The 22,386-nt window shown below is 37.5% G+C and overlaps 1 pseudogene; it reads right to left on the reverse strand.

Moving 5' to 3' along the window:
* Positions 1 to 923: 923 nt before the first annotated feature.
* Positions 924 to 19,436, reverse strand: Vmn2r116l-ps38 (vomeronasal 2, receptor 116 like, pseudogene 38; annotated as a pseudogene).
* Positions 19,437 to 22,386: the final 2,950 nt, after the last annotated feature.

Consider the following 22,386-nt stretch of genomic DNA (forward strand, 5'->3'; position numbering starts at 1 on the left):
TATTTGTATTATTCAGAGGATATGTAAATAAATAATTTGATGTTCAGTATCTATTACATTTCTTATTGCTCTAGCGACCATTAACTTAAGATTGCTTTCTATTCACCTATGCTTTGAGATGGAAAAAATCATCATCACAGGGAATGGAACAAAAATAACTTATTAAACCAAGAAGAAAGAAAATGTGATTAATAATACTTATATTCCCAGGTTATTTTATTCCTCAAATCATAAATTTACTACAAACAGACAAAGGTAATGTGCAGATATAGTTGTTGATGCCATTGCATGAAAGACACTATATACTTTGTTTGCTTTGAGAGTTGTGCACTGTGTCTATACCTATACATAGGCACTAGAGCATATAATTAATTTTGCAAAGACCATTCACATAAGGGAATATTGTCCTTCTTGAAGAAATATGCCTCATAGATCTGTGCATATCCCTCTTGTTGTATAATCTCTTTTTTCCCAAGTACACATTCCAAGGTTATGGATATTGAAGGTTATGGCGTGAAGGTTATGGATATTGACATTCATCCTTCTTTGCTTAGGTAGACAGTGATTAGTGATAAGCACTGTCCCATCTGTTGCTGCATTCTTGAAATTTTCACCCTTGTTCAAACTTTTAGAAGAAACTCTTAATCCTTTAAGCCATGTAAGGCATTAACGTTCATTTCATTAAAGAACAACTGTTATCCTGAGCATCTGGTGTTTGTCAGGCACTAAGCTGTGTTATAGAGGGAAAGACTGTGGACTGATAATGTAGTCAAGATTCTTTGTACAAAGGATCAAAGAAGAATAAACATCTGCAAAGATTATGGTTAAAATTATTGTTTTTAAAAGTGTTACACATGTATGTTACTGTAAACATTTTCTGCATAATATAAAATCAGTAGCCACTATATTGTGAGAGACATGAGTTGTTTGTAGAAGAAATTACAGTTTATTTCCTTGAGTGCAAAAGATGTTGACATTATTCCATCATTAAATTCTGATACACGGAGATTTTAGGTCTTCAGTTTCCATCTAGGCCATATCATATTTCTAGTTTTGAAATAGAAGATATTTTTATTCAACAATTTTCTCCTTCATGCAATCATGTACCTGTATCGTTGGAAAACTCATTTTCTGGGCACTGGACACAATCAAAGCAGCAGTCTGCTGTTCCTTTCCAATGGATTTTCCTGAATCCAGCAGTACATGTCACACTACACATGGAGGAGGGAACCTGAGGTAATACACACACACACACACACACACACACACACACACACACACACACACACACACACGCACGCATGCACGCGGACACACACCCACACAAAAACGTGTGAGTCAGTGTAGTTCATGTATATATAATATATACAATGACCCATAGATTGATATATGTGACATTATCTGACTTGGCTATAAATATTCCCTTGATAATTTATTATTATATATCACCTTGCAGTGCACTGAAATTTACACAATATTTACTATATCATGTAATATTATATATGTAGCATGTCAGTTATAGCAATTTAAAATTTTTCTTCTTAAACTTATTGATCAAATGGGAAGGCTTATGTGGCATCAGTTTCTATCTCAAGATTTATAAGTGAAAAAAAAATTAGACCAGTGAGTTGCATGGAGAGGATACACCAAGTAAGAGCTGTTCAAATGAATAAGAACAAAGTATGTTATGTAAGACTCTCATACAATTAATGAACTTTTCCTAAGTTTATAAGAAAACCTTGAATCTCCACCCCATTCACCCTCCCTCTGCTTTTATGAGGGAGCTTCCCCACCAACCTTCCCACTTTGGCATCGCTACTCTAACATTCCCCTATGCTAGGGCATCCAACTTCCACAAGATCCCTCCCACTGATTACAGAAACGGCAATCTTGTGCAGAGGAGGAGAAACCGGGAGTGGGGATAACATTTAAAATATAATAAAATATAATAAATATTAAAAATATATAAATTAAAAAAGCATTTGGTCTTCATCTCATGGTTATTATTTCAGTGCCTCATGTTTTAAATTTATGTATATTGAAAAAAATAACACTTGTGGCATACCTCCAATGTTCCTCCTGTGGCCCATTCCAACTCTTCAGATATATGAAGTTGTTGACTCTGTGTGAAATAAGGAAAATAGCTTCCTATTTTGACTTTTAATCCAAGGCCTTGTGGAAAATTCCAAATGATGAAAATGTCATATTCTACACACTGATTTTCCCTGTGATTCATGTTTACCAGTTCTCCAACAGGGTTAGTAAATACCCTGGTTTTCACCAAAGAAGCCACCTAAATGAGATGCGTCATTAGATGATTACATATGCATATCAATGTAGGCAATGCTTAATTGAGAATGTACCATATTTTTAAATGTCTTTCCAACAAGACAGGTGTATGAAAGTTATCAAATGTAGTAAAATACATAATACCTCCTGAAAAACTAAAAATTAATATACTTCATATTAATGTTTGATTGTAAAACATGCTAGAAAAAATAATTACCAGAAAACAAGTAACATGGTGTCTGTTTGTATGTGTGTGTGTGTTTGTGTGTGTGTGTGTGTGCATGTTTGTCAAAATAGTATTTAAGAACTGAAGCCACATATGTAAGAATTAAGTAGAAGTCTAAAATTCGGGAAGCTGTGGACATAAAGAATGGTAGTAGGTATTTTATATACGTACTGTATACATATATGAAATAAACATAAACTTAATAAAATGCATAATCTTAATCATTTGTGATTTTATAAATAATCATTAATTTAAATGAATAATTATTAATCAAAGCACATGTACTGATTCTTGAGAAACTATTCTTGAGAAAAATTTTCTATCCTTGTCAACACTTAAGATTTTTTCCTCCTGGCTCCTTTTTTAAATTTGAAATCATGTGGCAAAACGTTGAAACACATTTTCACAAAATTCACTGATATTCATAAAAATATATTGTCTCCTATTAAAAGTTATCACTGTGCATGATATACATACATGTAAAAGATTTATTTGAGAGGTTTGCAGTGTAGAGATCTTTAGACTAATAGAATAATCTCTAAACTGTATGTGAGTGTCTCAGGGACATGAAAGATCACATTGATATATCTAAGTATAGTGAAATATATGAAGCTTTACCTGCTGACAGTCAATGAATACTCCTTTGGCTTTTGCCAGTTTCTGAGTCTCTACTTGTTGTAAAATGAGTTCATGGTAGGTGTGGGCCACAGCATACACAGCATTATACAAATTGTAACCTTCTTCGCTCTGGACCATGTCAAATGTGTGCTGTGCTAACCATTCCAATGGGTTGTTGAAAGTAAAAGAATCCATTTTGCTATTGTTCTTCGAGATTGAACAGTTAAAATGATTCCACCCAGCATAGACTGCGAAATGTCTACTGGATACTTAGAAGGGTTTATTGTTTGCATAAAATTTCTGAGTTCAGCAATTTCTCTGTGGTGGTGTTCAAAAGTGACAGTCCCGTGGAAGAAATCAAGGCTGAAATCTTTTATATCTGTGATAACATCCCATTGCGAGGTTGTGATCCAGATTCTCTGCACACCTAAGTTTCCCCATCTCCTAAAGCTGACTTCTAGAGTAGAGTTCATTTCACCATAAATGATAACAACTTTTGCTGTAGATGTCATAAGTTGTTGGTCATAAATCTTAACCCTTGACATGTATAGCTGCATGTTTTCTGGGATCGTATTCACAAAAGCTAAACAAATCGCATACCTTTGCATTTCTTCTCTCAAGTCTGAGAGAAACTGAATACCTTCGTCATCATCTGTAATGGCCAGTCCTATCCAAGTCCATTTAAAATGAAGCATCAAGGATGCCATGCCATGGGACAAACACGTGTCCTTGGATGCCACCTGATGGACATAGGGAAACTGGTCACGGTCACTCAGGTTAGGGTTAAATGGTCCAAAGAAGATCTGGAGAGTGTTTAAGAGAGGACGAAATATCCCCATGAGGAATATGATTGTTAGGATGTTTGGAGTCATATAGAAGTAATGTTACTCACCATTCATAACTCAGTTTAAGGATAGAATGATTATACTACAAATATTCTATATTTTCCTTTTATATTCTAGACTATTCTCTACAAGTCTGAGTATTCAGTTTTGCCTGTTAGACCAGTAATTTAAATATACATATATATATATATACATATATATGTGTGTGTGTGTGTATGTGTGTGTGTGTTTATGTGTGTGTGTGTGTGTGTGTGTGTGTGTGTGTGTGTGTAACAGTATACTAAGAAATTATGGGTCTAAGTTTTCTTGTAGGCACATGTAAAGGTAGTTTAAACGTTGTTAATTCATACAGTGTCTCACATTCTTACCTTTGGACCTTTGGATTTAATTGCCAGTTTTAAGGATATTTTCCATAATGGTCCTGTAAGCTGTACATTACAAGTTGGCTCCATTCCACAGATAAAATTAGTAAAATCCAAACCTTTGCTTGATTGTGAATATTCTTCATCCACAATTCCCAATGTATCTTCACACATGCCAAAAATGATGGAAAATAGCAAAGACATGTTGGATAAAAGATAAGGATTCTTGTTGATCTCATCAGTTGCAAAAAACATAACCAGAAAAAACTCGAGTTTCCTTGCTGGTATTCTAAAACCAAGCATAGTGATGATTAAAGGAGGTGTTCAAAACATAAAATTTCAATTGCAGTTAAGTTTGTACTATAAGAAGTACATTTGTCCTCCTAGATTTTCTCTAATGTTACATTTATTCAAATAGTAAAAGGAAGAGTAAACATCAATCTCATACTGTCAATAAGTTTAATATGTGACTGGGTATTTGCATGACTAGACCAGAAAGTATTCTGGTAAAATAGTATGAAGCCCAGTAGGCTTTTTCCATATTCAGTGACAACTCCAGAATGACAGGAGGGGCTCATTTAAAGAGTATTTTAAAAAGCAAAGATATATGTATATTCACAAGTGTGTATGCAATAATAATACTATGTGGAATAAAGTATAGTAGACCTCCCTCCCTTCTGCACATATATATTTCAGTATATGAATTTATGCACAACTTTTAGAGACCAAAATAAGATAAGCTTTTTAGAGGGGCCTTTGATGCACGCGCAGACAGGAATCATTGACAGACATTGGAGGATAGGCAGTGGTGCAGTCTCATCGCACTGAAATTTTGCCTAAAGTGGGAAATGCGATTTCAAGGCAAATGAGAACACATATTTCACCATATGTTATGTACAAAGAGTCAACAGATATCTCATTTTCCAGCTTTGTGAACTAGAACGCAGTGTAGTAAAGCTCAGCTAAACTGTGACATATTTGAAAGTATTAAAATAGTGATCGATGTTATAATTAATTTTCAGTTGTTCCTAAAGTTACAGGGAGAAAAACACAACTGAATCTGACAATTTTTGTCAGAGCTATATATTTCAAATTCATGACATTGAAAGAGAGAATAATGTTAATGACTTACCTAAAATTAATGTAATTAAGAAGTTTACTATAAAAATTTTCTTCAATAGGTCCCTCGATTGTACAAAGGATAAAACCACAGTCATTTTGCAAATGTCCATCATTATCTTCACTATTCTTTATCCTCCAAAAGCAACTGGGTTCAGTCAAACTGCACAAGATGAGAAAAAACAACAGGAAGCAAAAGGCAACAGTGAAAGCACACAGCTTCCTCCTGTCTGCCAGGATCTAGCCTGGAGCAGCTCTGAAACCTGTTTTTTATTCAGACAAACATAACACACACGCATTTACACCTATGTGTATATTTTAAGACTTCTGCTGTCTGGAGATTCACTTAATTATATTCATCAGCTCCTTTCCATTCATCCTATGTTCTCCCTGGATACAATAGGAGAATTCTGGCCTCAAGCTCTACATCTGAGGTCTGAAAACTTTTGATCAAAACATTTCCAAAACATGTTTTGAAGATCATGTTCTCCATCCACAACTGCCATGACACAAATCCTCCAAGGGGCAATGTTCTTTTGGACAGCTTGAACCAGATCACGTGTAAACAGCCATATGTGTGAACCCAATAGATTTCAACAGAACTTCTATAGTAAGACTAGAGTTGAGAAGTTATAAATGATCCACATCATTCAGGCTTTGAGTTGAATCATGGGACATTTTGTCTTCCGTTTTCTATTGAAGGGAAGCACAGTCTCACAGGCAACATTGAGTCAGGAGTTGAGCATTTTCTCTGTTCATATCCTATTGTATGAAAGTCATGTTTACAAAATCTCCTCAATCTTCCTATGATTCCTTTTATCTGGAGAAGGTGTAATTATGTTAAATCCAATGATGCATGGAATTATACAGATTCAATACCCATGCTGTCCGATATCTGTTCCAATGCAGACATTTAATGAGTTATAATGCTGATCGATTGCCTGATAATCAGTCCTTGGCAGTCAATGCCATTTGATAAAATATTTTTTGGTTGAGTTTGTTCATACCTCATTAAGATGAATGAGTACAATTGCATGTGTTCTATTTGAAGGAATGAAACAATTCATGTATCATTTATGAGAGAGAATTTTATTGCTAATGTTAATATATACTTTATATTATTTTTATTTTTTCTAGTTGGTATTTGTTTTGATATAGAACTGTCTCGGACTACATTGCAATGACACAGATGTATGTCTGATATGCTCATATATGTAACTTGTTTACATTACAATGAGTGACACGGAGGGAGCATTGAATGTGATTTATAATTTTTGAACTACCTTATTCTTATGTCCATAAGGGCCACACTGATTTCTATTCCAATAGAAATAAAGTGGAAATTTTCCTCTATTTTCAGGATAATTGGTACTTCCCTGGCTTATCATAAAATCTTGCTATGGGGTTTATGAGTTTTCCTACTTACTGTGGATTAGAATTTGTTCCATATTTTGGTTAAATTATGTCTTCGACAGTGTAAGTATGTTTTCAGTACTTTTGCACACCTAAAAATGGGTAGAGTGTCCTAAGGCGAATTCCTATCCTTTTCTATACTTTATGGTAATGCCATATCAAATGATTTGGGAACATGCATGGAGGCTGACTGTTCACTCTGTTGTGCCTGCAATTAAAATGCCATCCTGAGCTGTGTGAGTCTTTTGGAAGATATTTGGTGCTCATATGCATTGGACTGAGGTCCATACTGTACTCATTATTTCAAGCATACAGGTGAAACATGCAGATCCTTCAGTAATGTCGAATTTGCTTTTGTCAAGTTTGAGAGGTGAGGCTCCATATTGTTTTCACAAGAGACAATCACTATGTTATTTGGAACACAAATAGTACTTCGGAACTCTCTTTCTCTTTTTGCCTAAATCACATGTTATAGGCTTGATATGATGAAAAGAATGCACATCATGCACTACAGCGTCTCCCTTTAAGTTATTCTGTAGGATGGCCATCTTAACATTTGAACAGTAATATTCGATGGGTATATAAAATAAAAATTTGCTTTCATGTTTAACAGAGAATATTCCATTGTCTCCTAGTTTGTTGTCCCTTGTTTGTTGTGGAATTTTATATCTGATTTCTTGTTATGTTACATGAAACATGTGATAACTCTATTCCATTTCATTTCATAGAATAATATTACAAGTATTGGTGTTGTGCTTTCATTAAATGTTTGATATCATTCATTAGAAAGATGTTCTTTTGATGCATGTTGTCCATTAATCATATGCTGATTTTTGTTTCTTCAATCACTTAAAACTTAGTTTGATATATTTCTGACATAAGAGGTAGTCAAACATTGAAGTAGTTATGAATATCTGAACTAAATACTCTACATGGATGAAAAGGCTTCTTCTTTCATGACCAAAATATGAAATAACAAAGACCTCATTGATTAAGCACAGATATTTGCAAGGCACTGTGATGTCCCTTGTATATCCATGCATAAATACAACCTTGTATATCCATGTATAAATACAACCTCAGTATCTTCATTACAGTGGAATTAATTATAATTAATCTAATTTATGTAGGAAATAAACATTCCATTTAGTTTGATGAAACAAAATCTAACTGGTTATTACTTGATTATAAATAAGATTTTTAACACAATGGATCATAACTGACAGGACATATTACTTCTGTAAACTAAAAGTACATAGATAGGCAGATTTCTGCTGCTGATTTTCAAGTTGTCCCATTATAACCTTTCATTTTAAAATTTTTTTAATGATTTTTCCATTTCTTATTGGTTATATTATTTACTCATATTTTCCCTCCATCTTAATTAAATTGGGTATTTCCTAATTACATTTCAATTGTTATTCATTTTCCTGGATTCCAGGCCAACATCCCCCTAACACCTCACCCCTTCACCTTCCTTTCTCTATGGGTGTTCCCCTTCCCATCCTCCCCCAATTATCACCCTCCCCCCAACAATCCCGTTCACTGGGGGTTCAGCCTTAGCAGGACCAAGGGCTTCCCCTTCCACTGGTGCTCTTACTAGGATATTCATTGCTACCTATGGGGACAGAGTCCAGGGTCAGTCCATGTAAAGTCTTTGGTTAGTGGCTTAGTCCCTGGAAGCTCTGGTTGCTTGGCATTGTTGTTCATAAGGGGTCTCGAGCCCCTTCAAGCTCTTCCAGTTCTTTCTCTGATTCCTTCAACGGGGGTCCCGTTCTCAGTTCAGTGGTTTGCTGCTGGCATTCGCCTATGTATGTGCTGTATTCTGGCTGTGTCTCTCAGGAGCGATCTACATCCAGCTCCTGTCGGCCTGCACTTCTTTGTTTCATCCATCTTGTCTAATTGGGTGGCTGTATATGTATGGACCACATGTGGGGCAGGCTCTGAATGGGTGTTCCTTCAGTCTCTGTTTTAATCTTTGCCTCTCTATTTCCTGCCAAGGGTATTCTTGTTCCCCTTTTAAAGAAGGAGTGAAGGTATGCATATATTCTTAAACCACATACTCACAGGAACACACACACACACACACACACACAGAGAAAGGGGGAGAGAGTGAGAGAGACAGAGAGAGAGAGAGAGAGACAGAGAGAGAGACAGAATGTGAGCATAGAACATTCAAAGAAAAGTAAAGCTTCTGATATTATTTTGGATATTTGAAAACATCTGTGTAATTTTATGACAACAAAGTTTTATTATAAAAAATTCTGTACATGAGATATACTAATAAGTCACATAAGACTTTAATTCACATTATTGTTAAATATTTTGTTTTCAGGGCATTAGCAACATATTAATGCCTAATTAATGATTGGAAAGATCTGTCCATCTCTTCCTAATATTGATTTTGTTTATAAGACAGATTTCAAGACAATTCAAATTTTTAAATAAAATATTTCTACAAATAACTTTTCTAAAGCATGAAAATTAAAATAGAACTGGTAGTTTATTGTATATGTTAAAATATTTCTTGACTCTTGATGAACCACAGAAATGTAAGCAATTCTTAATAGAGAAGATCAACCTTACAATAGCTCACATGTGCTTCTATGAGGAATAAAATGTTTTAATTGTTCAAAGATAAATAATAAAATGTTTAACGTAAATATATTTAACTATATCTTCAGATAGAAATAATAACTGTAAATATTGAAATTACATATTAATAGACTAAATGTGCAACAGTGAGGTGATACAATCACTAACCAGGTATTAATTTTAAAACAGATTACTAAAGTCATGGAGGCATGTAGTAAAATGCTGTCCCCCAGCCACGGCATAAACATTGACTCATGAGGACAGTGCAGTTGTTTTCTATACGATGCTAAGGCCAAAAGTCGATATTTTATACATTGGTAATTATTGAAGTCAATAGAAGGAAACAACATGAATTTAGGGAAAGGTTTGGGACTTCCTTTTTAAAAAATTGTTTAGTCTTCATGATGGCTGTGACTTTGAGTTTTATGATTATATTATTACTCTGGGAGACAGTGCAAGATACAGGCTTTTCTGGTTACAGACTTAGGAACACAGTATTTTGGGAGAAAGATTTTGTCTTTGTGTTTTTAAAAAGTGTGATTAGGCTCTGGAAACCTCGCAGAGTCATACTGATCAGATTTCATAGTGTTAGACCGCCTGAAAAATTTATACAGGAGAATCAGACAAAAAGATATCTCGATTTTAACTTTTGTCTTGAGAGTTGTATTTTACAGTGTGTGACTACTTGGATTCCTGGTCTCAAGCACTTTCAGCTGGGTCCAGTCAGGACACATTGGCTACAGCATTTCCTTCATTCTTCCTACCACCTACCACCAAGGATATCTCAACCCCCATGTGCAGCTTGAAGAAGTTATGGGGAGTCGTCGCCCCAGTTCCCTGGACTTTGGGGGGCTGAAATTGGTTATTCTAAGTTGTTTTTATCAGGAATTTAGAAATGGTTGTAATTTAACAGGGGGATATGAGTAGTATGAGTTATACAGTTGTAATCTCATTTGTTAACTAAGCTAAAATCATAACTCTGCTTTGATACAGAATTTATTTGTTAAAAAGAGTTTAAAAGTACAAGGTTTAGAGCCAGTCCTTCTATTGATGTCATTACAAACTTCTGAGTTGATTACACATGTGAGTTAAGGGCCAAGTAGCAAACATATTGTGGGAGTACGTTCAAGATATTAAGATATGGGAACAACAGTCCAGATTGTCTTACATAGATAGATGGTTTTCAAAAACATCAGAAATCCACAAAATTTGAGATTTAAAGTTATTTATCTTTTGTTGAGACATATCTGCTCCTACCATTTCCCCTTTGGTGGATTTAACGACGAATTTGAACATCTCTACATCCAGGTGAGGCAATACTTTGTGGCTAGGCAGACACTGGACAAAACTGCCTGTTTCATCTGCAGACTGATACTGTCCAGAAAAGGACAAATTTTGCACAATAGTTGACTGATAAACCCTGCCAAGACAGGGTGATCAGCCCTTCAAAATCTGCATTTTAAGAGTCTGGCAGTTGATTTTGGGCCAGAAGGCTGAAGACTTGAACTCACATGCTGCTAACAGGGGACTGTGCTAGTGGAGATTTGTCTCTACAACCTGTCAGTTCTGGAAGCCCTGTCAGGCTTCCTATGTGTATAAATATTTGGTCATTCCAAGATTTCTGACGGGGTTGAAGACTGATTATAGTCTCATAGCCTATCAGGCTGTATAACTCTGAATATACATATTTTATTGGATAGTTATCAGATACTATACAAGCTATGCAAGATATAATATAGATTTTAAGCCTTTCTTAGGTTGGAATGGATAACTAAATGTTCTGTTTAACTGATATAGTGATGGACTGGGTGTTGAGAATATCATATGCTTTATAAATTGTAGAATGGTAATAATTGTACTCAATTTATATATAAGTGAAAAGGCATTTTAACTGGACAAAAAGGGGGAAATGTTGTGGTTTGTCTTGAAGTTATCTGTATTTTGATGCTAATTCCAGTGCCGCAAGGACAGCTGCTTAGTCACATACTCAGGAATCAGGTGACTTCACCAGAACCTTGCCATTGAATTTGTAAAGTACAGGTGAGGGGCAGGTACAGGATAGAAGGAGACCTGTCATTGGAGGAGAAGGAAGGATGGGCGGGAGAGAAGTTTGAAGGAAGAGGAGAGAGAGGAGAAGACAGGAGACAGAGAGAAGGGAGAAGCCATGGCAGGGGATGTTAAGATTCTGCTCTGTGTATTTACAGGTTGTTGTCAATGTCCTTAAGGGATGGATGGTACCGGACTTTGTATGTTTAAGTGGGCAATTATATCTTATCAACTGGGTAAAAAAAAAGAAATATCCAATGTAAAAAAGCAATAACATTTGCTAAAAAATGCAAATAAATGAGAGAAATAAAAGAAAAGAAAACTGCCAGCTAATCTCATCTACTGACTCAGAAATCTAAAGGGTCACTGTCAGGGAATAGGAGTCAGAGTAATACTAGTGAAAAGACTGAAATGATGAAGTCTCAACTAGAAGCACCTCTCTCTCCCAGATATCCGTGTCAGACGCAAACTGCAGTATAGGAATCCAAAGCATGGAGGGGTTTACTCTGAGCTGAGGACACAATACTTGTCTTTCCCTTCATCCTAAGGAACTGTTTCTTCTGCGCAAAAAGAATAAAAGTCCTGAGCTCTCATGAAAACAGCTGTGCCCTTCCCAACATCTGGATTTGGAATAAAAAAATAATGATATAGACTCTCTGACTTCCAGGAACCATAACAAGCAGGGAAGGCCAGATGCTAGTGAGAGGCTCCCAGCTCCTGATTCCCAGATGTGGAAGGTTCAGATCAAGGCTATCTCTGCAGCGAACACACCCATCCCCTACTCAGGTTTCACTGAACTTTCCCATGTACCATGAAATTCTTCCTTTTTTAACACCAAGACAGAAGGCCAGCTTCCTTCTCCCCATCTCTGATCTCTTCATCCTCCTTTTCTCCTTCCAAAATGGTTTTCACTCTGAATTAGAGGCCACTTAGTAACCCCTAGAGGTACTGAAGGAATATCTGAGAGGCCGTTGCTGTCACAACAACACTTGTGACATCACAGAAGGAGCTAGGGCTCTCCAGGATACAACAGATTTATCAGGGAGGCCTAATGATGATGTCACTGTGAATGGCCATGGCCTACCTGCTGAACAGCTTTCCTTACATTGACCAGATTCAAGGGTGCCCTTTCCAGGAGTGTCTCCTGTGACATAGTGGAAACCTTTATGTCCTACATCTCTGTAAAGCTAGAGACTTCTCTTTGCTTCAGTAGTGGTTACATGCTCTGAATGGAGAAAGTTAGTCAGGGGATTGTCATGGGCAGAAAAGACCAAGGAACATGGAGTGGAGGAGATTCTTCTAGATAATAATTTTATTCTCAGGTCCATTCCTCTGACATACAGTTCAATTTCCTACATATTCTCGGTTTCCCAAAGGGAAGTATTTTCCCTACAGACCTTTAATTAGGTCAATATATTATTACATTTTCTTATTGTTCATTCCTTAATCGGGGTCTATATATATATTCCTGAATGTGTACTCAAAAATTCTGTTTTCCAATGCATTTTTTTGCAGTGATTTTGGCAACAAAGGGTGCCCAGCTATAGAGTGAATATAACAGTGTAACTATTGCTTACCTACTTCAAATGTTAAACTCCCAAATCCTTATTTTATCCAAATATTAACAGACATCAGTAAAGCAAAGAAAAACATGGAGTATAGAATGCGGTTTTGTAGTTCCATTAGATATCATTTCTCTAATATCTACCTTGCTCTGTTCCTAGGGACAGATTGAGGGTTTTGGATGTTTTTCCACGATTCTTTCTTCAGGCCAAACATAACATTCAGGAGGATGGGCAGGGAGAGGAGTGGATTGAGTTCCAGTGCATCCTCAGCTTCAATAATTTCATAAAAACAGGAGGGAGTCTATTTGGCATTTTCTTTTGTGGATTCTACATTCTTGACCTAGTTGCACAGAATACATGTTAAAAATCCACCTAACATAATAGCTGTAGGTGGCACCAATGCATATATATATATAGAGAGAAGAGTGAAGAAGCTAAGAAGTACATGCTGCCAGGAACCAGATATAGATCCTTCCTGAGAGACACAGCTAAGGCATATCAAAGACAGAGGTGAATGCTAGTGGCAAACCAGTGAACTGAAAATGGACCTCTTTTTGGTAGATTTTGAGAAAGGATTACAAGAGTTGAAGGTGCTTTCAACCCCATAAGTACAACAATGCCAACGAACCAGAGCTTTCACATACTCAACTAATATTCAAAGTCTGTACATGGACAGACCTATGGCTGCAACTGCATATGTAGTAGAGTATGGCCTTGTTGGGCATCAATCAAGGGAGAATAACGTGGTCCTCCTAGGTTTGACTCCCGGTTCAAGGGAATTTCAAGTGATGGTAAGGGGGTTATAGAAGAAGGGGAGGCAGACTGGCTAGGTATCCTATGAACAGGAACCTGTGAAAGGAAATAATATTTGAAATGTAAATATAGAAATATCCAATTATAAAAAGCAATAAAATTTGGTTTAAAAATAAAAAAATAGGGGTTGGGGATTTAGCTCAGTGGTAGAGCATTTGCCTAGCAAGTGCAAGGCCCTGGGTTCAGTCCCTAGCTCCAAAAAAAAGTAAAAAGAAAAAAATTTAAAAATGGAAGAAAAAAAAAAAAAGAAAACTGCCAGCTAATCTCACCCATTGACTCAGAAATCTAAAGGGTCACTGTCAGGGAATGGTAGAGTCATACTAGTTGAAAGACAGAGATCATGAAGTTTCAACTAGAAGCACTTCTCTCTCCCAGATATCAGTGTCAGAAACAAAATGCATTATAGGAATCCAAAGCATGGAGGAGTTTACGCTGAGCGGAGGATACAATACTTGTCTTTCCCTTCTTTCTTAGGAACTTTTTCTTCTGGGCAAAAAGCATAAAAGCCATTAGCTCTCAGGAAAACAACTGTGCCCTTCCCAACACTTGGCTTTTGGAATAAAGAAATTAATGATATAAAGTCTCTGACTTACAGGAAACATAATAAGCAGGGAAGTCAAGATGCTTCTGAGAAGCTCTGAGCTCCTGATTCCCATATGTGGAAGGCTCAGATCAACGCTATCTTTTCAGCAAACCCACTCACCCACTACCAAGAACTCATTGAGTTTCTCATGGACCACATATTTCTTTGTTTTTAATACCAAGACAGAAGGCCAGCTTCATTCTCCTCATCTCTCACCTCTTCATCCCTTTTGTTCTCCCTCCCAAATGCCTGTTTACTCTGAATTAGAGGCCAATTAGTAAACCCTAGAGGTACTGAAGGAATATCCATGAGGCTGATGCTGTCACGACAACACTTGTGACTTCACAGAAGGAGCTAGGGCTCTCCAGGATACAAGAGATTTTTCAGGGAGAGGCTAATGATGATGTCACTGAGAACGGTCATGTCCTACCTGCTGAACAGATTTCCTTACATTGAGCAGATATGAGGGTGCCCTTTCCAAAAGTGTCTCCTGTGACACAGTGGAAACTGTTACATACTACATCTCTCTAAAGCTAGACACTTCTCTTTGATTCATTAGTGGTTACATGCTCTGAAGGGAGGTTACTCAGGGGCTGGCATGTGTAGAAAAGATCTAAGAACAAGGAGTGGAGGAGAGATTCTTTTGGATAATAATTCTAATCCAAGTTCCATTCCTGTGACATACAGTTCAATTTCCTAGGTTTTCTCTGTTTCCCAAAGGCCAGTATTTTCCCTTCAGACCTTTAATTGAGTGAATATTGTATTACTTTTTCTTATTGTACATTCCTTGATAGGATATATATATATATATATATATATATATATATATATATATATATATATATTCCTGAATGTGTACTCAAAAATTTTGTTTTCTAATTCCATTTTTTTGGATTGATTTTGGCAACAAATGAGTCACAGCTAGAGAGTGAATATAACAGTGTAAATATTGTGTACCTACTTCAAATGATAAACTCCCAAATCCTTTTTTTAATCCAAAAAGTACCAGAGGTCAGTAACGCAAAGTAAAACAAGAACTATTGAATGTGGTTCTGTGGTTCCATTATAAATCAGTTTCCTTTTTTTTTTCTTTTTTTCTTTTTCTTCGGAGCTGGGGACCAAACCCAGGGCCTTGCGCTTGCTAGGCAAGCGCTCTACCACTGAGCTAAATCCCCAACCCCATAAATCAGTTTTCTAATATCTACCTTCCTGTGTTCCCAGGGCCATTGTTGAGGGTTTTTGAATGTTTTACCCTGATTCTTTCTTCAGAGCAAACATAAGATTCAGGAGGATGGGCAGGGAGTGGAATTGGTTGAGGTCCTGTGAAACCTCAACTTCAGTGGATTCATAAGAACCGGAGGGAGTCTATTTGGCATTGTCCTTTGTGTATTCTTCATTCCTGACCTAGTTGCCCAGAATCTGTGTTAAAATTCCACCTAACACCATAAGTGTAGGAGCCACAAAAAGTATATATATATATTTATTTATTTATTCAGCCACCAAAACTAGATAAGATTGATTAGGCTAAAAAGTGCATGCTGCAGGTACTGGTATAGGTCTTTCCTGAGAGACACAGCTAGAGCATGTCAAATACAGAAGTGAGTGCTAGTGGAAAACCAGTGAACTGAAAATTGACCTCTTGTTAGATATTGAGAAAGGATTACAAGAGCTAAAGGGGATTTCAACCCCATTAGAACAACAATGCAAATGAACCAGAGCTTTCTGGTAGTAAACCCATATTTAAAGACTGTACATGGACAGACCTATGGCTCCAACTACATATGTAGCAGAGGATGGCCTTGTTGGTCAAAAATGGAAGGAGGAGTCCTTGGTCCTCCTTAGGTTTGACAGCCGGTTCAAGTTAATGTCAAGGAGCAGTAAACGGGGTAATAGAAGAATGTGAGGGGGACCATTTAGGGATCTTATGAACAAGAACCTGGGAAAGGAAATAATAATTGAGATGAAAATATAGAAATATACAATAAAAAATCAATAAAAATTGCTGAAAAATAAAAAAAAATTGGAAGAAATAAAAGAAAAGAGGATAGCCAGCTAATCACATCTATTGACTCAGAAGTATAAAGGTCAATGTCAGGGAATGTTAGTCAGAGTAATACTAGTTGGAAGACTGAGATGATGACGTCTCCACTAGATGCACTTCTCTCTCCCAGATATCAGTGTCAGACACAAACTGTACTATAGGAATGCAAAGCCTGTTTGAGATTCCTCTCAGTTGAGGACACAATATTGTCTTTCCCTTCTTCCTTAGCACCTTTTTCATCTGGGCAAAAAGAATAAAAGCCATGACCTCTCAGGAAAACAACTGTGCCCTTCCCAACACCTGACTTTTGGAATAAAGAAATTAATGATATAAACTCTCTGACTTACAGGAACCATAACATGCAGGGAAGTCCAGATGTTTCTGAGAGGCTGCCAGCTCCTGATTCGCATATGTGGAAGGCTCAGATCAAGGCTATCCCTTCAGGCAACTGACTCAACCCATACCCAGGACACACTGAGCTTTCCCATGGACCAGGTACTTCTTCATTTTTTATACCAAGACAGAAGGCCAGCTTCCTTCTCCCCATCTTTGATCTCTTCATCCTTTTTGTTCTCCCCCCCAAATGGTTCTTTCCTCTGAATTAGAGGCCAATTAGTAACCCCTAGAGGTACTGAAGGAATATCTGAAAGGCCGTTGCTGTCACGACAACACTTGTGACATCACAGAAGGAGCTAGGGCTCTCCAGGATACAAGAGATTTATCAGGGAGGCCTATTGATGATGTCACAGAGAACGGCCATGGCCTACCTGCTGAACAGCTTTCCTTATATTGACCAAATTCAAGGGAGCCTTTTCCAGGAGTGTCTCCTGTGACACAGTGGAAACCTTTACGTACTGCATCTCTCTAAAGCCAGAGACTTCTCTTTGCTTCACTAGTGGTTACATGCTCTGAATGGAGAAAGTTAGTCAGGGGCTTGGCATGGGTAAAAAAGATCAAGGAACATGGAGTGGAGGACATTCTCCTGGATCATAATTTTATTCCCAAGTCCATTCCTGTGACATACAGTTCAATTTCCTAGGTTTTCTCCTTTTCCCAAAGGGCAGTATTTCCCCTACAGACCTTTAATTAGGTGAATATTGTATTACATTTTCTTATTGTACATTATTTGATAGGAGACTTTATATATATTCCTGAATGTGTACTCAAAAATTCCGTTTAACAATTCAAGGTTTTTGCAATGATATTCGCAAAAAAGGGGGCCCAGCTGTAGAGTGAATATAACAGTGTAAATATTGTGTACCTACTTCAAATGATAAACACCCAAATCCTTATTTTATCCAAAACTTACCAGGCATCAGATAGAAAATGACAACATGGAGTATAGAATGTGCTTCTGTAGTCTCATTAGATATCAATTCTCTAATATCTATCTTCCTGTTTTACCAGGGCCAGACATGAGGGTTGTGGATATTTTACCATGATTCTTTCTGCAGGCCGAACATAAAATTCAGGAGAAGGGGCACGGAGAGGAGTGGCTTGACGTCCAGTGAATCCTCAACTTCAATAGGTTCATAAGAAGAGGAGGGAGTCTATTTGGCATTGTCATTTGTGGATTCTACATTCCTAGGTAGTTGTGCAGAATCCATGTTAAAATTCCTCCTAACCTCATAGCTTTAGGGGCCACCAAAATTTGATATATATATATATATATATATATATATATATATATACACACATATATATATATATATATATATACACATACCACCAAAATTAGATAAGAGTGATGAAGCTAAGTAGTACATGCTGCCAGGTCTGGATATAGATCTTTCCTGAGTGACACACCTAGAGCATGTCAAATACAGAAGTGAAATCTAGTGGCAAACTAGTGAACTGAAAACGGGTCTCTTTTTCGTAGATTTTCAGAAAGGATTACAAGTGCTGACGGGGCTTTCAAACCCATAAGAAAAACAATGCCAACGATCTAGATCTTTCTGGTACTAACCAAATATTCAAAGACTGTACGTGAACAGACCTATGGCTCATACTGCATATGTAGCAGAGGATGGTCTTGTTGTGCACCAATGGAATGAGAAGCCCTTGGTCCAACCTTTTTTGACTCCCAGTTCAAGGGAATGTCAAGGTGCAGTAAGGGGGCTTATACAAGAAGGGTAGGGAGACCAGTTAGGGCTCTTATGGACTGGAAACTGGAAAAGGAAATAACATTTAAAATGTAAATATAGAAATGTCAATTAAAAAAAGCAATAAAATTTGCTAAAAAAATGAAAGAAATAAAAGAAAAAATCCTGCCAGCTAATCTCAGCTACTGACTCAGAAATTTAAAGGGTCACTGTCAGTAAATGGGAGTCAGAGTAATACTAGTGGAAAGACTGAGATGATGAAGTCTCAACTAGAAGCACTTCTCTCTCCCAGATATTAGTGTCAGACACAAAATGCATTATAGGAATCCAAAGCATGGAGGAGTTTACTCTGAGCTGAGGACACAATACTTGTCGTTCCCTACTTCCTTAGGACCTTTTTCTTCTGCGCAAAAAGAATAAAAGCCATGAGCTCCCAGGAAAACAACTGTGCCCTTCCCAACACCTGACTTCGGGTATAAAGAAATGAATGATATAAATTCTCTGACTTACAGGAACCATAACAAGTAGGGAAGTCCAGATGCTTCTGAGAGGCTCCCAGCTCCTGATTCGCATATGTGGAAGACTCAGATCAAGGCTATCTCTTCAATGAACCCACTCAAAACCTACCCAGGACTCAGAGCTTTCCCATTGACAACGTATTTCTTCCTTTTTTATACCAAGACAGAGGCCAGCTTCCTTCTCCCCATCTCTGATCTCTTCATCCTCTTTGTTGTCCCTCCCAAATAGCTCTTTATTCTGAATTAGGGGCCAATTAGTAACCCCTAGAGGTACTGAAGGTATATCTGAGAGGCAGTTGCAGTCACAACAACACTTGTGACATCACAGAAGAAGCTAGGGCTCTCCAGGATACAAGGGATTTTTCAGGGAGAGGCTAATGATGATGTCACTGAGAACGGCCATGGCCTACCTGCCGAACAGCTTTCCTTACATTGGCCAGATTCAAGCGTGCCCTTTCGAGGAGTGTCTCCTGTGACCCAGTGGAAACCTTTACGTACTGCATCTCTCTAAAGCTAGGGACTTCTATTTGCTTCATTAGTGGTTACAAGCTCTGAATGGAGAAAGTTAGTCGGGGGCTTGGCATGGACAGAAAAGATCTAGGAACATGGACTGGAGGAGATTCTTCTTGATAATAATTTTATTTCCAGGTCCATTCCTGTGGCCTACAGTTCAATTTCCTCAGATATCTCTGTTTCTCAAAGGCCAGTATTTTCCTTACGGAACTTTAATTGACTGAATATTTTATTACATTTTCTTATTGTACATTCCTAGATAGTGGACTTTATATATATTCCTGAATGTGTACTCAAAAATTCCATTATCCAATTCCATTTTTTCAATGATTTTAGCAACAAAGGGATTCCAGCTATAGAATGAATATAACAGTGTAAATATTGTGTACCTACTTCAAATGATGAACTCCCAATTCCTTATTTTATCCAAAACTTACCAGACATCAATAAAGCAAAGGACAACATGGACTATAGAATGCTGTTCTGTATTCCCATTAGATATCAGTTCTCTAAGATCAACCTTCCTATATTCCCAGGACCAGGCTTGAGGGTTTTGGATGTTTTACCGTGATTCTTTCTTCAGGCAAAACATAAGATTCAGGAGGATGTGCAGGGAGAGGACTGGCTTGAGGTCCAGGGAAACCTCAACTTCGACAAGTTCATAAGAACAGGAGGGAGTCTATTTGGCATTGTCATTTGTGTATTCTACATTCTTGACCTAGTTTTGCACAATCCAAGTTATGATTCCACCTACCCTCATAGCTGTAGGAGTCCAAAAAATCATCACATAGGTTCATTGCAAATTGACTTCATTGTATTTTGAATGCCCATTTGGCTCATGCAGTTGGACTACCACTTGGCCCAAACAATGGGATATTGTTGGTGGATTTAGATGTTCACTGCCTTTCCCTGAAGGACAAAGTGTAGATTTCATGGAAAACTGGAAGGCCTGAATTTGAAGAATGAAATGGTTGAAGAGTTTTTCCAACTGCTAATCTCTGAACATTAGAAGCAATCTGGGGTGTATTCTAAACATAATATTATATGGATGAATCCCTCCCTCATGGAATGTAGCAGGCCCTATTAGAAAAAAAAACCTAACAAAAAATGCTTTCCATACTTCCCTGGAGTCTACTGAGAGTTTTCATAGTGTTTCCTTTAATGTCTTGTTCATCGTTTCCACCTGCCCAGAATTCTGAGTTATGTTTGCACAACAAAGATTGCACAATATTTATAAAACTTGACTACTAATTCAGAGGTTCTGGCTATAAATCTGGGCTATTTCACGACAGCATTCTTAGTGAAAGGGAAACTTAGGAGAAAAGTTCCTAGCAGAGCTTTTTAGTTTCTCTTTCAGCAGTTTCTCTCTGTTGGAGAAGCTTCTACTCACGCAGAAATGGTATCAATAAAAATAAGCACGTACTTTTATCCTATCCTAGCAGTCTATATGTCAGTTAAGTCAGGTTCCCATAATTCATCATAGTGTTGGCCACTCATATGGAATTCTCCTGTCAAACGAACTCTGTCTTGTATTTATATAAGTTTAAACTTAACATCTGGCTTAGACATCTCCTGCCATGCTGTCCAATGTAGGTCGGTATAACACACATTGGTGCTGGCAATTCATAGAGTTCTGTGGAACCAAGTCAAGTAGCCTGGTAAAGCTGAGTTACTAGAAAACTGCCAATTGTTTCTAGAAGAATGATCTTTCCTTCTGTTGTTTAGTAATAACCTGTGGCTTCAAGGTATCCGTTTGATACTTTTGAATACTCACATCTTATTTATACCATGAAGTCTCAGGTAGCAGTGGGTTGGGATTGTCACCAGAAGGTCAGTAGCATCACTGGTCTTAGGAACACTTGCTGTGCATCGAGGTCAGTGATCTAGTTACCTTTAGTCTCAATGTGGACATCTCTTTGATGTCCATATCAGTGAAGCATAACAAATCATACGGGAACCCAAATATCCTCTTGGAGAGCCAAGACTTTCTCTATGTTCATATGGGATCTGATGATACTACAAAGCTTCTGTAAGGCAAAGGACACTATACCTCTCTTGGGCATATACCCAAAAGATGCCCCAACATATAAAAAAGACACGTGCTCCACTATGTTCATAGCAGCCTTATTTATAATAGTCAGAACTGGAAAGAACCCAGATGCCCTTCAACAGAGGAATGGATACAGAAAATGTGGTACATCTGCGCAATGGACTATTACTCAGCTATCAAAACAATGACTTTATGAAATTCATAGGCAAATGGATGGAACTGGAAAATATCATCCTGAGTGAGGTAACCCAATCACAGAAAAACACACATGGTATGCACTCATTGATAAGTGGCTATTAGCCCAAATGCTTGAATTATCCTAGATGCACAGAACACATGAAACTCAAGAAGGATGACCAAAATGTGAATGCTTCACTCCTTTAAAAGGCGAACAAGAATACCCTTGGCAGGGAATAGGGAGGCAAAGTTTAGAACAGAGGCAGAAGGAACACCCATTCAGAGCCTGCCCCACATGTGGTCCATACATATACAGCCACCAAATTAGATAAGATGGATGAAGCAAAGAAGTGCAGGCCGACAGGAGCCGGATGTAGATCTCTCCTGAGAGACACAGCCAGAATACAGCAAATACATAGGCGAATGCCAGCAGCAAACCACTGAACTGAGAATGGGACCCCCGTCGAAAGAATCAGAGAAAGGACTGGAAGAGCTTGAAGTGGCTTTTGAC

Source organism: Rattus norvegicus, chromosome 11, assembly GCF_036323735.1.
Source record: "Rattus norvegicus strain BN/NHsdMcwi chromosome 11, GRCr8, whole genome shotgun sequence".
NCBI lineage: Eukaryota > Metazoa > Chordata > Mammalia > Rodentia > Muridae > Rattus > Rattus norvegicus.